The following is a 16,204-nucleotide window of genomic DNA, read 5'->3' as shown; positions in this document are numbered from 1 at the left end:
AGAGCCATGAACCACAGCAAGATGAGAATTTCAAAAGTAGTATTTATTTTCTACGCAGAAAAAATAATGGGCAAAATAGAAAAAAATTGAATTCATGGTGGCAAGTCTCACCTAGAAACAAAAGTAATGATAACTGATTGGAAATTCAAATACTGAAGGGGAGGAAAATTTGGAAGAGGAGTAGCAAAAAAAACATTTGCATGAAAAGAAAGCATGGTCTCTACACAATAAAGTATATTTATCTTGAAGATAGGATGCATAGAGACTCCTTAACAGTTCTAGGTCTCCCAGAAGAACTGAAAAATCAAAAAACCTGAACAGCACAGTGCAAGGAATAACACCCCAAAAATCACAGAAAACAAAGTGTCAAGGGAAAGAATCCATAGATCACCTCCAAAAACAAAACAAAACAAGCTTCTGCTGAGAACTCCAAGACATAAAGGGATTAAATTGAACAATTCCATTAAAAAGTTCAACAGCAAATTCTATAAGTTGACAGAATAAAGACCTTCAAAAATAACTGGAGGGAATATTTGGATAATGCAAAACTATTCTGTACACACCAAACTACAATATGGAATGGAATAATTCCTAAGAGTAAAGGAGCTCAAAAAGCAGAGCAAATATAAGCATGACCATAAATGAAAACAGATGGATGGTCAATATAAAGAGATGTTCAAAACATCCCTACAAAGAAAGCCAGTCCTAAACAAATTATTTGCTTCTCCAAACCCCCTGACAACAGGAATATAAGAAAGATAAGTAAACATAGCAACCAAGGAAAACAAAAACAAAAGCAGCAAATACAATAACAACCTTAAGTATTAAAGGATTTCTTTCTGAATATACATGAGGATACAATCATGAAAAAAGAAGTGAGTACTGTGTAATGTACCCTACTCAAGTCAAAGGCAAATAATGCTGGTCTATCAGAAGACAGCATACAGGAAAATGGACGAAGAAAAAAGGAAAAGGGGAGAGAGGGATGTGGAAATCTTGCTTCAGAGATATAACAGGAATATCACTGATGAATGTCTCTGTGGGAGAGGAGAGATATTCTTTAAAGAAAAGCAGACACCTTGCAAAGGGATTTTTGTAAATTTGTAGGGACTTGAGAGAGCACTCATCTTGCTTTAGAAACCAGAGGAAGCAGAGCTCCTGGAGGCAACTGGTATCCATAAGGATGGTAACACAGGGACTCAGAAAGGAAATTTCAAGGAAATGAGGGAAAATGATCAAGGGGGCTTAAAAGGTGAATCCTGGCCCATCAGAAAAAGAAGTAAAGTAGGACACAGTGAGACCCTTCCTCTCCTACCTCACTAGAAGGAGAAAAAGTAAGAACAGAGGCAAGAGGCTACTGCTATGACAGACAACCAAGAAAGTAGTGTAAAAGGCTAAGAGATATAGCCTACAAATCTTGTAATTTTACAAATATTATTACTTGGAATATTTTGTTTCTATGTTAACTGCATTTCACAGTGTCTTTTTCTCCATTATCTTCCTAGACAACTATACTTTTTTTTTCCTTTTTAGAAAAACTGGGAATCTTTAGTCAGATCAGCAAACATTCCTCAAGTCTAAGACTTTGGGTGGGCATTTTGAAGAAGAGCGGAAGGATGGAGGAGGAGAAGGGAAGGAAAGGCCAACAGACCTCCCTGGACATCCCCTCTACCCCCCAACCCTTTCTCAGGCTACTAGGTAAACAAGGGAATAGGTGGAAGGGAATGCCAAGAAGGGAGTAACGAAGAAAAACGAGGCCATTGCCAAGGAGAGGCCTACCCAGATGTGTGACTTTCAAAGTCCAACTGTGTCCAGGACAGCAACAACCATAGACTCCTCCCTATAAATTAAGTCCCCACAGTAGCAAGGCTGGGGGTGGGTGTAGCAGAAAGAACCACCTTGTGGAAGAGAAATTGGTCCCATGTTCAGCTCCTTTCATGGCAGTGCACTGAACCATGGCCTACAGAATGGCTATATGGGTTCAAATTCCCAAATGAAAGGATAATCTAGGGTGGGAGAATGAATAGGAATGTTGAAGGGGTCAGGTACCCCCCAGTTTTGCTCTAGAAGGGAGAATGATCCAATTTTGCTGATTTGGGGGACAGGGAGCATATTACAGTAAGTTCAAGATGAGAAGGCACTGGCTTAGCACCTGTGGACTCAACAGGAGAAGCAGAGCTACCAATGGGTACGGAGTAGGTCAGGAAGAGGAAGAATTGGGAACAGAAGGGGCTTGAGAGTTCCATGGGTTTCCTGGGAATGTCACTGCTAGAAATACATTAACCATATTAACCATTCAAGGGAGGATAAGGAAGAGTCATGATCAGAAGATCTGGAGTGGCATCTCATATCCAGTCATGTCTGCCTGAGATGCCTCACAGATGGTGCCCATTTGCAGCCTGATGACATTCTTGCCCTCCTGCAGTTGGTAATCTGTGAAATTTTGGGGATTCTCCTTGAACTTCCTAGGGAACCAGTTAGGATCTCCAGAGAAGAACCTATTAATCATCCCAAGCCACTGCCAGCCCACTCAGGTTCATTAGTGTCCACTGCACACAGCTCATATTCTTTCCTTCCCAAAGGTCCACAGTTTGGAAGATATCAGTGGCATTGAAGCCATAGTGCTCTGCTGCCTGCAAGAACTGAGAAAACTGTTCCATCTGTTTGAAGGCCATACCTGAAGCCTGGATCTTCTTTATCTGGCTCAGGGCTTCAGGGTATGGCTCATTGACCAGCTCACACAGCACTGTAGCATCCTTCAGCCAGTTTGGAAAATTCTCTCGCTCAGGTTGGGGATGCCCAACATCTCAGTGGTGCTGTCTGGTAATCAATTGAATGAGGATCAACTCCAATTCAGTATCACACTGCTACTCAACTTTCTGCTGTACCTCCTGGCTCATTCCATTAGCAGGTCACCTGTTGGACATTCTGAGATGGTGATGCAGATATCTTTACCGCGAGGTGGGGGATTAGCTGATCAGGCTGGGCTGTGGCATGCAAGGAGAGGTCTACAATTATCCATTATAACAAAGAATAAAAAAGGGGGGAAAGAAAGAAAAAGATCAGTAAAACAAACCAATATATAAAAATGTCTGATGTTGTATGTAGATTTCAATACTTTATAGTCTCTCATTTTGGGGAATAAGGTAAGAAATGCCTTCTCATTTCATTTTCTCCCAAGTTTGAAGCTCTGTGCTTTGATATTCTACATATTTCTTTTGGTCAAATCAGGTCACATGTTTCTATGAATGTTCCTTTGTTAATAGAGGTGTGCTTCTCAGCACTTCCAGTTTTATTGGGTTACTATCTTCTGAAGTCACTTGCAGCTACTTTTTGGCATCAGTTTTGGCCCCAAAGCCCTGCCTTCTCAAATGACAAAATCAAGAGACTAATGTATTTTGAGATGTATTATAATGTCTGTGACTAAATTAATGAAGGGAAAACCATTCTATTCCTTGTTCCCCAGTCTCTACCATTAGACACAACTAGAAGATAGCTCAGTACGTGTCTTTTATTCATTATAATATTCCAAGATATGACAGAGTAGGCTGACTCAGGAACAGTCAGCCAGAAGTTTAACTAGGAGCCTCTGATACTATCCCTAAACAAATGTGTTCTCTTCCCTGTGTCCTTAATAGAATAAGTGAGTGAAAGTGTTTGGTTTTAATCAGCAGTAATGGTGGTGACAGATTTTGGGTTTATTTTGTTTTCCTCAAAGACATAGCACAAAATCAAGTAAATAGTTTCAAGTATCTGTACGACCATTAAGCAAAGGGGGGATATAGATGCATTGAAACATAAAATAGATTTTTTTTAATATAAAAAAAGACAACTTTTAAATGAACACAATAAAACTAGGGGAAGAAGAGGGATTAAATAAGGAATGTAATGTAATGTAATTAAGATGATACATGTGTGTATATTAGATATATACACACATACATGTGTATATGTGTGTAATATATGTGTACACACATATATATACATATGTATATATATTTTCATTAAGAACTATTTTTAATAGTCACCTTCCCTTGATTAAATCAATTATTTCATTGTTCATCTGGTTAGAACTTTCTCAAGTACAAATAAAAACATTTTATTTTACCAATTTAAAGTCAAATATGACAAAAATTAATGCTACTGACAGAAATTAATATATATTTATACAACCTACCAGACTCTATTAAAATATGCAAGCTTCAATAATTGGGGAAATGCTAATACTGAGGGTCCAGATGGGTCTAATCTCAGAGGCCTTCATGGATGATAAAAGTTTGAACAGAAATTTGTAGGAATGTAGAGACATAATTTGGCAGCAGGGGAAAGGGAGGGTGATCCAGATGGGGAGCATGGCAGGTGTGATGGCTCAAAGGCAGGAATATCATGTGTGAGGGATGACAAATAGTTTTGTTTGGTGAAAGTATGAGCAGAATCTGGGGTGTAGGCATGGAAGCTGTGACTCTCTACACCCCATTAAGCAGTCTGTAACATGAGTATCTCAATTTATTTCACACATAACATTCAACAACCAAGATGTTAATTATCCTATGACTCTTCTCCTGCCACAATCATTTTTTCTTCCTACTTGATAAGCTCTTTTTAGATACAATTTGTTAAATAACTTTCTTTTCTTCCCTAGAGAGAGACAGAGTGGTGAGAGGGGTAGTTGTGAAATGTTCATCTAATAGCTACTTTGAAATTACATTGTAATGGCAAAATTTGTTGTATGATCAATTCATATGGGTTTATATTTAATTAATCACTAAGGAAAAAAATAATCTTATTTTAGGATATTCCCACCTATAATGCAGTCCCATTGCATAGACCTAGAGATTATTGTTGGCATGAGATACTCATACATTTTTATTTTAACATACATGTGTTTTTGTGTGTATTTCTAGAAATGTATTCAAATACCAGAGAAGAAAAACCTAGAGGTAAAATAACAAAACAATGAACAGTTTTGTTGACCAAACTGCATTTTGTGTAGTCAACAGTCATTTATGGTTTCTAGTACCAGAATATGATGCTCTAAAAGGAAAGCTAATAACCACCTGGCATTTATAGGATAGGTAGTCATGGTACAGTATATAGAGAACTGGCCTCACTCTGGCTGTGTGACTCTGAAGAAGTTATTTAAGTCCTCAGTGATATAGCTACTTCTATAATGTTATAAAGTTGTCAAGAAATTGGTGGTATGCAATGGTAGACAGTTTCCTTTCCAGAATTCTCTATATCAAGGAAATTGCAGTATTAGTCCCTATATCTATTTCCATAATGTTGTAAGACTTTCAAAGCACTTGTTGTACAATAATCTCCCAGACAGCCTTGTGAAGTTAGTAGTACAGGTATTAGAATTTCTTTTTTCCAGTTTAGAAAACTGAGACTAACAGAAGTGAAGTCATTTGATTTGGTGACAATGATAATAACCGCCAATAAGAAACAAGATTCAAAGCCTGATCTCTAAATCCCAAGTTTAAAACATTCATTAGACTACACTATAAATGTAATAGTTGTTAAACAGAGACACTATGAATACATAGAATTTGTTGATGTTAGAATACCATCCACCATCACAGATTTCAACTCATTTAATATGAAACACTGGGAACTTGAATGAGGTACGTAGAGATAAGTGACTTTCCCAAAGTCACACAGACAATAAATTCTAGAAGTGGGATTCAGGTTTTCCTTAGTCTAAATCCAGCAATCTATCTTACATATTACCATGATTATTAAATACACACATACACACATACATACATAATTATGTGTGTATGTATCTACTTTGGGGAGGACAACTGATAAAATCTAAAGAGCTTAAGAATAGACATTTTATAATTAGCATTTTAAAGAGATATTAATTGATTTCTTGTTTACAATAACTGTAACTAGGATGAAGGGACTGGGGCTTTGTTCAAAGAAGATGACATTTAAGTTGAACTGACTGCATTATTCCAGAGGACATTTCATTCATTGACATTGTCAAAACCTGAATGAGTTCCCCATGCCCTTCTCCTAATCAAAAGCGCAAAAAATCCTACTTGTGTTTCCGTCTATAGGTTTCAGAAGTTTCAAACAGTTGTATATTTCAATCAATGCATATTTTTTAAGCCTTCCATTTACTCACCATTCTACCAGGTGCCATAAGCAAAAATGTTTCTTTTTTTCCTATTTAAATTTTTTAAAATTTTAATCAGACAAGAAATCTTCTCCACCCAATTAAGAACATAAGAAAAAGAAAATCCATTAAACACTTGTATAGTCAAGTAAAACAAATTTCCACATTGGCTATATTCAATTTTTTTTTTAATCTCATTTTGCTCTCTGAGTCTCTTACCACTCCATCAGGAGTTAGATTATGTTTCCTCATCAGTCCTCTGGAAATCTGACTGTTGGCTACATAGATAAGGGTTCAACATAACAGTATTCAGTGGTGTATTTGTGTATGTGTGTGTGTGTGTACACATATATTTATACTTTACATTCACATATTTAGGTATATTGAATATATGAGATTCCCTCAAATTTCCTATTTCTTGCCACCTCAAAAAAAGGTAAACATAATTTTGTTTATCCTCAGAATTTATTTGACTTAGAACCGATATCTTCCTTAATCTATCCTCTCATTAGTCCTCTCCTTTCTTCTTCTCTTGCCATCCTATTTATATGTTCAGTGAGATGTATTTTTTGGATTCTAAATTCTAATCCTTAAGTTTTCTCTGCTCCCCATTATAATCTTCCTCTCCTCTTTTTCCATTATTAAGATAATCAAGACATGATAGAACACTCCCAGGACCCTTCTAATTGGACTCCCCTTATGAACCTTGACAAAGGAAGGGTCCAGAGGGGACACATATATTATCTCCCCATATTTGACTTTAAGTAGCTTATTCTTATGTGGTACTTTATCCTTGTTCACTCATATTAACATTTTTATTTTCTGTTTACTCCTGTGTTTGAACTTCAAATTTCTCCACAGCTCTGGTCTTTTCAAGAGGAATGTTTGGAAGTCTTCCATTTCTTTATTATTATTGTCATTATCATTATTTCTTTTTATTGCTAATACTTAAATATATAAGAAAAGAAAAAGAAATAAAAACTTAAATAATGGAGGAACTAGAAAATAAGAAAAGAAAAAGAAGCATGTCATATGCACAGCAGAATGTCGGAGAGGATTCAAAATATATATCAATACATTTCCATTTCAAGAAAATCTATATAGTAAATGTTATGTGATGTGTTGAGAGTTGTTCATCTTTTTTCTGCTTCTTTGTAAGTTTTCTTTTGTTCTCTTCTGTGCACTTTTTACTTTGTTCTTTCCCCTCAAAATTCCCCCAACCTCAGAAGAATATGATTAAGCATATAGATTTTTATATGTAGATATAAATATATTCATACAGATATATGTTATATACATATATACATAGATATATAGTTCCTGTAACAAATTCTACTTCTGATCTTTGTTTTTATATTTGTGTGTATCTCTTACTCCTATCTTTCCTGACTCTTCTGCTTAACTTCTTTACCTTGCCTTCCTATTACTTAACCTCCCCCTCCAAAGACCCCTTCCTTGTCCTCCTTTTCCCATAAATCTAAACACCTTTCTATACCCCACTTTGACCTATTCCTTCACCCTCCTCTCTAAAGATCCCTCCCTTATCCTCTACCCTTTCCCTATCCCCTTAGTATTTTATTTCTTTCTGAATTTAGAAGACTTTTATACTCTTATATATATGTATATGTATTGTTCCCTCTTAAACCCATTCCTGATGAAAGTAGGTTTTCAGAACTAACTCCTCCTCAATCCAGTTCCTCTGTGTCAGTTTTTCCTCTTTGTATAAGATAATTACTCTTTTTACCTATCCCTAAATGATTTTACTTTTTAAAGACATATCATACACAGGACTACCCCAGTCTTTCTTAAGAACTACTCAAAAACTAATAGCAATCTTAGACATACAATTTACATTTTATATAAATAAGAGGTAAACAGTCTGCCATTATTGAGTCCTTTCTAATTAGTCTTTGGTATGTACCTTATATTTCTCTTGGCTATTTTATGTCAAATCTTCTATCAAGTTCAAGCTTGTGTTTTTTTTTAAACAATGTCCTGAAATCTGACAGTTCATTAATGTCCTTTTTCTCATTCAGGATTATTGTTAGGATTATTGGATATGATATTTTCAGCTGGAATTCTAGTTCTTTTGCTCTATGATATATAATTTTCAGCAGTATTTTGGTGTCACCATTGTTATGTCTTGTGTGATTCTAATTGTGGCACTGCCATATTTAAATTTTTTTTCTTGTTGCTTGAAATATTTTATCCTTGAACTGGAGGTTTCAGAATTTGACTAAATATTGCTATGGGTTTTCCTCATAAGATTACTTTCATGTGGTGATCGATGGATTTTTTTTTTCTATTTCTTCTTTCCCCTTCTGTTCTAATGCTTCTGGACAATTTTCTTTAATTTTTTTCTTGTATTATTGTATCAAGATTTATTTTTTGATTATAGCTTTCAGGTAGTCCAATTATTGTTATGTTTTCTCATCTTGACCAGTGTTTTCCTTATATGATGTTTCATATTCTCTTCTATTTTTTAATTCTATTTTTTTTTATTATTTCTTGATCTCTTAGAACTTCACCAGATTCCCCTTGCCAAATCCTGATTTTCAAGGAGTCATTTTCTTCCTTAACATTCTGGGTCTCCTTTTCAAATTGGTTACCTTTCTTTTCATTGTCTTCTCATTTTTTCCCTGGATTGTTTGTTTGTTTTGCCTCAGTCTCTGTATTTGATTTTAAAAGTCTTTTTAAAGTTCTTCTATGAATTCTTTTTGGACCAGTGACCATTTGACATTATTTTTTGGGATAGTAATCCTTTTCAGTATCCTCTTCTGAAGACAAACCTTGGTCTTCTCTATTCCCATAGTAACTCTCTGTGGTTGGATTCTTTCCCTTTTGCCTCTGCATTTTTAATTGCTCATTTTTTGAGTTCACCTCTAGCCATGGGGTTTTGGAGATGGTGCCTCTGGCCTCAGATCCCTCTTCAGTTATATGGCCTGAAAGTGAAACCAACTTCTTCAGCCTTTTGTAAGTGCCCACAGCCAGCAGCATCCACAATCCACTGTTTCTGTACTCATGTGGTATGTGTAGGTTCCTTCTCATCAACCCCCCTACCTCTACTCCCCTACCTCCCACCACTCTCCACAGCACAGCTGGATCTGGTGATCCTTGTCACCAGAGCTTCCGTTGATCTCCGCTAGCTCAGATACCAGACTCCCCTCTCTGTCCCTGGGGCAAATTTCCTCTGGCTGGGGATGAGGCAGCCTCACCACATAGCTAACCCCAGGTTTTGCCTTAAACTTAAAATTTATTTAAACAACAAGTGGATCTAAGATCTAGCCTGGAGGTGTTTACTCTTCACAGGGACCATAACTCATCCTGGATTTTTTTTTTGAGATCTTCCATTGTCCCAGGAGGACAACCCCTATTATACCCCTACTCTTTATTTGCCCTGAGGTGCAATTTCATCTCTTTTTTTGGGGGAAGGAGCTAATCCTGAGACCTTGGAATTTTCTGCCATCTTCCCAGAATCCTCTCCCTGGGAGTCTTCTATTTCATTAAAGGTCTATTCAGCTGGTCCCACTTGTGTCATTTAATTCAATTTTGCTGTTATTCTTGGCTATGTAACCTTTGCCTTTTGGAATATTATAATTCAAGTTCTCTGTTCCTATATCATGGTGACTGCTAAATCATGTGTAATCATGACTATAATTTCTCAGTACTTTTTTTTTTTTCTTTTGGGCTTCTTGCAGTATCTTTCCTTCAACCTGTAATCTTTGGACTTTGGCTACAGTGTTCCTAGGAATTTTCTTTTTGAAGTTTCTTTCAGGAGATGACCCTAGAACTCTCTGTAGTTCCACTTTGCTCTCTGCTTCTTAGAGATCTGAGCAATTTTCTTCTAAGATTTCTTGAAATAAGATGTCAAGGATGTTTTTATAGTCATGGAGTTTAGATAGTCCAATGATTCTTAATTTTTTTTCCACTTTAGTCTGTTTCTTGGGACAGCATTTTCCCTTGTGAAATAAGCTACATTCTCTTCTGTTGTTCAGCCTTTTGACTTTAATATTTCTTGCACATTATGAAGTTATAGTTTTCTATTTGAACCTTCTAATTTGCAGAGTGTTTGTTGTTGTTTAGTGTTTGTGTCAAACTTAATTTCCTTTCCAATTCTTTCTTCCATAGTTTTCATTTACTTTCCATTTTTTTCCCTCAAGCATTCATTCTTTCTATAAAAGCAATTTTCAATTCTTATTTCTTCCAGAAATTCTAATTGAGTCTTTTCCTAGGATATGTTTTGTTCTAAGTCATTGCTTGTAAATGTTTTGGAGTCATTCTCTTCTGGATTTGTCTTCAGTATCTATGTAACTCATTATGGTGGAGTTCTTTTTTTTTTTTCCCATTCTGTTAGTGTAATTTCTGATTTTATATTTGAAGTTAGGGGTGAATTCTGACACACCTCTAGGGTAAAGGTCTGACATAACTGGCCCTATTGTTATTTTGGTGGGGCATCAAGTGTTGTTACAGGACCTCATGGAGCGTGTAGGGGAATGATCTTCAGTACTCCCAAATTGGTCTGATCCAGAGAAGTCTGATTACTGCCTCTCCTTTCTGCTTCTCCTCATTCCCATAAGAGCTCTGCAACTTTGCAATCTTTGCTTGAGTTTCTGTATGAGTAGACTGCTACTGGAAGGAAAGTTGTGTCAGTTTAACATGGAAGGATTTTAGGGTTTCCTTTGGTCTGGAGCTGAAATCACACTCTTCTTTCTAGGGTCTTAACCAAACTGTTTCCATTGCTGCTGGTTGTTTCTGGACTTTCTTCTTTCCCCATATACATCCTAGAGTCTCTGAACCCAGGAACAGGGGTCTTCTGTCCTGGCCTTCTCAGCCCACCCATCTGTGGCTCACAACTGAGTAGTAAATGACTAAAGCTGTCAGTTCACATCTGTCCCTTTTTGTAGTTACAGTACCTTGGTATGGCTTAGACAAAGAATCCTGGCGTGGATTGAGACTTGCTTTTGCTCTGATACAAAGCTCCTCTCTGGGTCTGGAGTACTCCATGACCTTTACTCTTGGTTCAACCTTTTTCTAGCATCTGCAAACTTTCTTTTTTTGTCTTGAGGTAATCTGGGCCTGATAGAGAATTTACTGAGACTTTTCTGGATTTTCCTATCAAGATTGAGTCTGGGTGTTTGTTCTTGAATTCTTAGGAGGAATTTGTGGAAAGTAGCTAACTTTATTGCTTTCTATCACAACAGGGCCTCTATAAAATATTTCTACTAACTTAGTCTAGGTCACGTTCTGTAAAACTGAGAAATTCTATAATGAAATTAATAATATAGTCAGGATTTTTTTCAACAACAGGTTTAGGATTTTTTTAAAAAATCAGTTAGTTGTCTCAGTAGTACAGTCATTTATTTAAAATAAAAATGAGCATATACATTTCATTTAAGAGGTATTCTATTTTTCTTTTATTTTTAAAAAAGGTAGTAGTTATATTTTCAAAAATGATATTATATTATCCCTGAATTATATGAGTTCACATACAAAAAAAGGGAAATGTTTTTTTGCAGCAAAGCAATGCCATAGAAAATGCACACTCATCATTCTTATCCATGTTATTAAAGATAGATGAGCTCTGATTGGTCAGATTTCTTAGAACCTATGTTTTATGTATTCAGAACTGTATTATTTTTACATCTTTCACTTTATTTATTTGACTTATAAGCATAGTACGTTATATGAAATGCCAGGCTTGATGAATCAAAAGGTGGAATTTAGATTGTGAGGAGAAATATCAATTGCCTCAGATATGCAGATGATACTTCCCTGAAGACTGAAAATAAAGAAGAATTAATTTCTTTTATAATTAATTTATTTTTAGTTTTCAGCATTCCCTTCCTTAAGATTTTGAGTTCTAAATTTTCTCTTCTCTCTCCTTCCACCTTGCTAAGATGGTGTGCAATCTGATATAGGCTCCATATATACATTCACAGTAAACATATTTTCCCATGAGTGATGATGTAAAGAAAAATTAGAATCAATGGGAGGAACCACAAGGAAGAAGAAACAAAACAACAAAAGAAAAAAAAGAGCAAATAGTCTGCTTCCATCTGCATTCAGACTCCAAAGTTTTTTCTCTGGATGTGGATAGCATTTTCCATCATGAATCTTTTGGATTTGTCTTAGGTCGTTCCATTGCTGAGAAGAGCTAAGTCTATTAAAGTCAGTCATTGCACAAAGTGACTGTTACTGTGTGCAATGTTCTTCTGGTTCTGCTCATTTCACTCAGCATCAGTTCTTATAAGTTTTTCCAGATTTTTCTGAAGTCTGCCTGTTCATCATTTCTTATAGCACAATAGTATTCCATTACATTCAAATACCACAATTTGTTTAGCCATTCCCCAATTGATGGATAGCCCGTTTATTTCCAATTCTTTGCCACCACAAAAAGGATTACTATGGATATTTTTGTTCTTGTCAGTCCTTTTCCCTTTTTTATAATCTCTTTGGGATAAAGATCCTGTAGTGGTATTGCTGGCTCAAAAGGTCTGCACAGTTTTATAGCCCCTTGGGCATAGTTTCAAATTGCTCTTCAGAATGGTTTGACAAGTTCACAACTCTACCAACAATGCATTAGTGTTCCAGTTTTCCTACATCTTCTCCAACATTTTTCAGTTCCCTGTTTTTTCCTGTTAGTCAATCTGATAGGTGTGGTGTGGTACTTCAGTTGTTTTGATTTGCATTTCTCTATTCAATAGTGATTTAGAGCAGTTTTTCATATGACTGTAGATAGATTTAATTTCTCTCTCTGAAAACTGCCTGTTCATATCCTTTGACTTTTATGAATTGGGGAATGACTTGTATTCTTATACATTTGACTCAGTTCTCTATATACTCTAGAAATGAGACCTTTATTAGAGATAGTGGTTGTAAAAATTGTTTCCCAGCCTTCTGATTCCCCTCTACTCTTCAGTGCATTGGCTTGGTTTGTGCAAAACCTTTTTCAATTTAATGTAAAAATAATAATCCATTTTACATTTCTTCTTTGGTCATAAATTTTCCCCTTCTGTGCTCTCCTAGTTTCCTTATAGTATCAACCTTTATTTCAAAAGTATGTCCCTATTTTGTCTTTATCTTGGTACAGGTGTAAGATGTTGGTCTATGCCTAGTTTTTGCCATACTATTTTCTAGTTTTCCCAGCAGTTTGTTTTTCAAATAGTGAATTCTTACCCCAGAAGCTGCAGTCTTTGGATTTGTCAAATAAGTTTACTATTGTCATTAGCTATTGTGTCTTGCATACGTAAACTATTCCACTGATCCACCACTCTATTTCTAAGGCAGTACCAAGTAGTTTTGATGATTATAATACAATTTAAGATCTGATACAGCTAGTTTCCCTAACATTTCTTTTCGTTAGTTGCCTTGATATTCAGACTTTTTGTTCTTCCAGATGAATTTTGTTACTGCTTTTTCTAGCACCATAAAATATTTTTAGTAGCTTGATTGGTATAGCACTGAATAAATTAATTAATTTAGATATAATTGTCATTTTTATTATATTAGCTCAACCTACCCATGAGCAGTTGATATTTTTCCAATTATTTAGATCTCTCTTTATTTGTGTGAAAAATGTTTTGTAATTGTGTTCATATAGTTCTTGGGTTTGTTTTGGCAGGTAGACTACCAAATATTTCATAATGTCTACATTAAATGGAATTTCTCTTTCTTTCTCTTGTTGTTTGCCTTTGTTAGCAATATATAAAAAGACTGTTGATTTGTGTGGATTTATTTTATAACCTGCAACTTTACTAAAGATGCTTATTATTTCAAGTGATTTTTTACTTTATTTTCTAGGATTCTCTAAGTATTTAATCATATCATCTGCAAAGAGTGATAGCTTTGTTTCTTCTTTACCTATTCTAATTCCTTTGACTCATTTTTCTTCTCTTATTGCTAAAGCTAACATTTCCAGTACAATATTGAATAACGGTGGTAATAATGAACATCGTTGTTTCATCCCAATCTTATTGGAAATGCTTCTAGTTTATCCCCATTACATGTAATGATTACTGATAATTTTAGATAAATGCTACCTATCATTTTATGGAATGTTCATTTGTTCCTGTGCTTTCAAGTGTTTTTAAAAGAATGGATACTGAATTTTGTCAAAAACAATTTTTCTGCATCTATTGGAAAAATCACATATTTTCTGTTAGTTTTGATGTTGATATGGCAAATTATGCTAACGGTTTTCTTAATATTGAACCAGTCCTGCATTCCTAGTATAAATCCCAACAGATCAAAAGGCATTATCCTCATGATAAATTAGTACGATCTCTTTACTAATATTTTATTTAAAATTTTTACATCTGTATTCATTAGGAAAATTGGTCTATAGTTTTCTTTCTTTGTTTTGGCTCTTCAAGATTTATGTGCTGCCACCATATCTGTATCATAAAAGAATCTGGTAGGACTCTGTTTATTTTTCCAAATAGTTTCTATAGTATTGGAATTAATTGTTCTTTTAATGTTTTATAGAATTCACTTGTAAATCCATCTGGCCCTGGAGAATTTTCTTAGGGAGTTCAATGATGGTTTGTTCAATTTCTTTTTCTGAAATGGGGTTATTTATTTTATTTCCACTTCTGTTAATCTAGACAATTTATATTTTTGTAAATATTCATCCATTTCACTAAGATTGTCAATCTTATTGGCATACAGTTGGGCAAAATAGCTCTTAATTATTGTTTTAATCTCTTTTTCATTGATAACTTTTGATACTGGTAATTTGGTTTTCTTCTTTCTTTTTTTAATCAAGTTAACCAAAGCTCTATCTGTTTTATTGGTTTTTCATAAAACCAGCTCTTAATTTAATTTACTAGTTCAATAGCTTTCTTAAGTTTAATTTTATTAATCTCTCCTTTGGCTTTCAGTATTTCTAATTTGGTATTTAATTGGGGAATTTTCATTTGTTCTTTTTCTAGCTTTTTTAGTTGCATGCCCAATTCATGGATCTCTTCCATCCCCATTTTGTTCATGTATGCATTTAGAGATATAAAACTTCCCCGAAGAACCACTTTCTCTGCTTCCCATAAGTTTGGCTATATTGTCTGATTGTCACTGTCTTGGATGCAAATATTGTTTCTGTGGTTTGTTGTTGGTCTCGTTCATTCTTTAGGTTAGATTATTTTGTTTCTAGTTAACTTTTAGTCTATCTGTTCATGACCCTTTAGTGCATATAATTTTTATTGCGTCATGATCTGAAAGGATTCTTTCAGCATTTCTGTCTTTCTATGTCATATTGTTAGGTTTTTATGTTCTAATATGTGGTCAATTTTTGTGTAGATGCCATATACTGTCAATAAAAAGGTATATTCCTTTCTATTCTCATGTAATTTTCCTCAGAGGTCAACCATATCTAACTTATCTAAAATTCTATTCAACTTCTTAACTTCTTTGTTTCTTTTGTGGTTGGATTTATCTCTTTCTGAGAGGGGAAGTTTGTGGTCCCCCACTAGTATAGTTTTGTTGCCTGTTTCTTCCAGTAATTCCCTTGACCTCTCCTCTAAGAATTTGGATGCTATACCATTTGGTGCATATATGTTTAATAATGATATTGCTTCACTATCTATGGTGTCTTTCTAGCAGGATGTAGTTTCCTTTCTTCTCCCTTTTAATTGGGTTTATTTTTGCTTTTGTTTTTCTGAGATCAGGATTGCTACCCCTCTTTGTTTTTTCTTCAGCTGAAGGATAATATATTCTGCTCCAGCCTTTTACCTTTACTTTGTGTGTATCCCTCTGTTCCAAAAGTGTTTCTTGTAAACAATGTACTTTTGGATTTTGGTTTTAATCCACTTCTGTTTTATGAGAGAGATTGTGCCATCACATTCACAGCTTTGATTACTATCTATGTCTTTCTCTCCATCATATTCTGCCCCACTCCATCTCATTTATGCTTTACTCTCTCCTTTCTGCCTTTTTGTCCTCACTAGGGCTTTGCTTTTGACCTGCAACTTCCTCAATCTGCCCTCTGTTCTATCAGTCCCATTCCTTTTCTTCCCCTTTACCCTTACTACTTCTTTCCTCCCTTCTATCCACCCCTCCCTTTTCTTTCCCCTTTCTCTTCTTACTTCC

The 16,204-nt window shown here is 35.2% G+C and overlaps 1 pseudogene; it reads right to left on the bottom strand.

Moving 5' to 3' along the window:
• Positions 1 to 2,323: 2,323 nt before the first annotated feature.
• LOC140514661 (transgelin-2 pseudogene) lies at positions 2,324 to 2,927 on the bottom strand (annotated as a pseudogene).
• Between the last annotated feature and the right edge of the window lie 13,277 nt (positions 2,928 to 16,204).

This window comes from Notamacropus eugenii, chromosome 7, assembly GCF_028372415.1.
Source record: "Notamacropus eugenii isolate mMacEug1 chromosome 7, mMacEug1.pri_v2, whole genome shotgun sequence".
In the NCBI taxonomy this organism is placed as follows: Eukaryota; Metazoa; Chordata; class Mammalia; order Diprotodontia; family Macropodidae; genus Notamacropus; species Notamacropus eugenii.
Note: the sequence above shows the minus strand (reverse complement) of the source record. Positions and strands in the feature narration are given on the sequence as shown.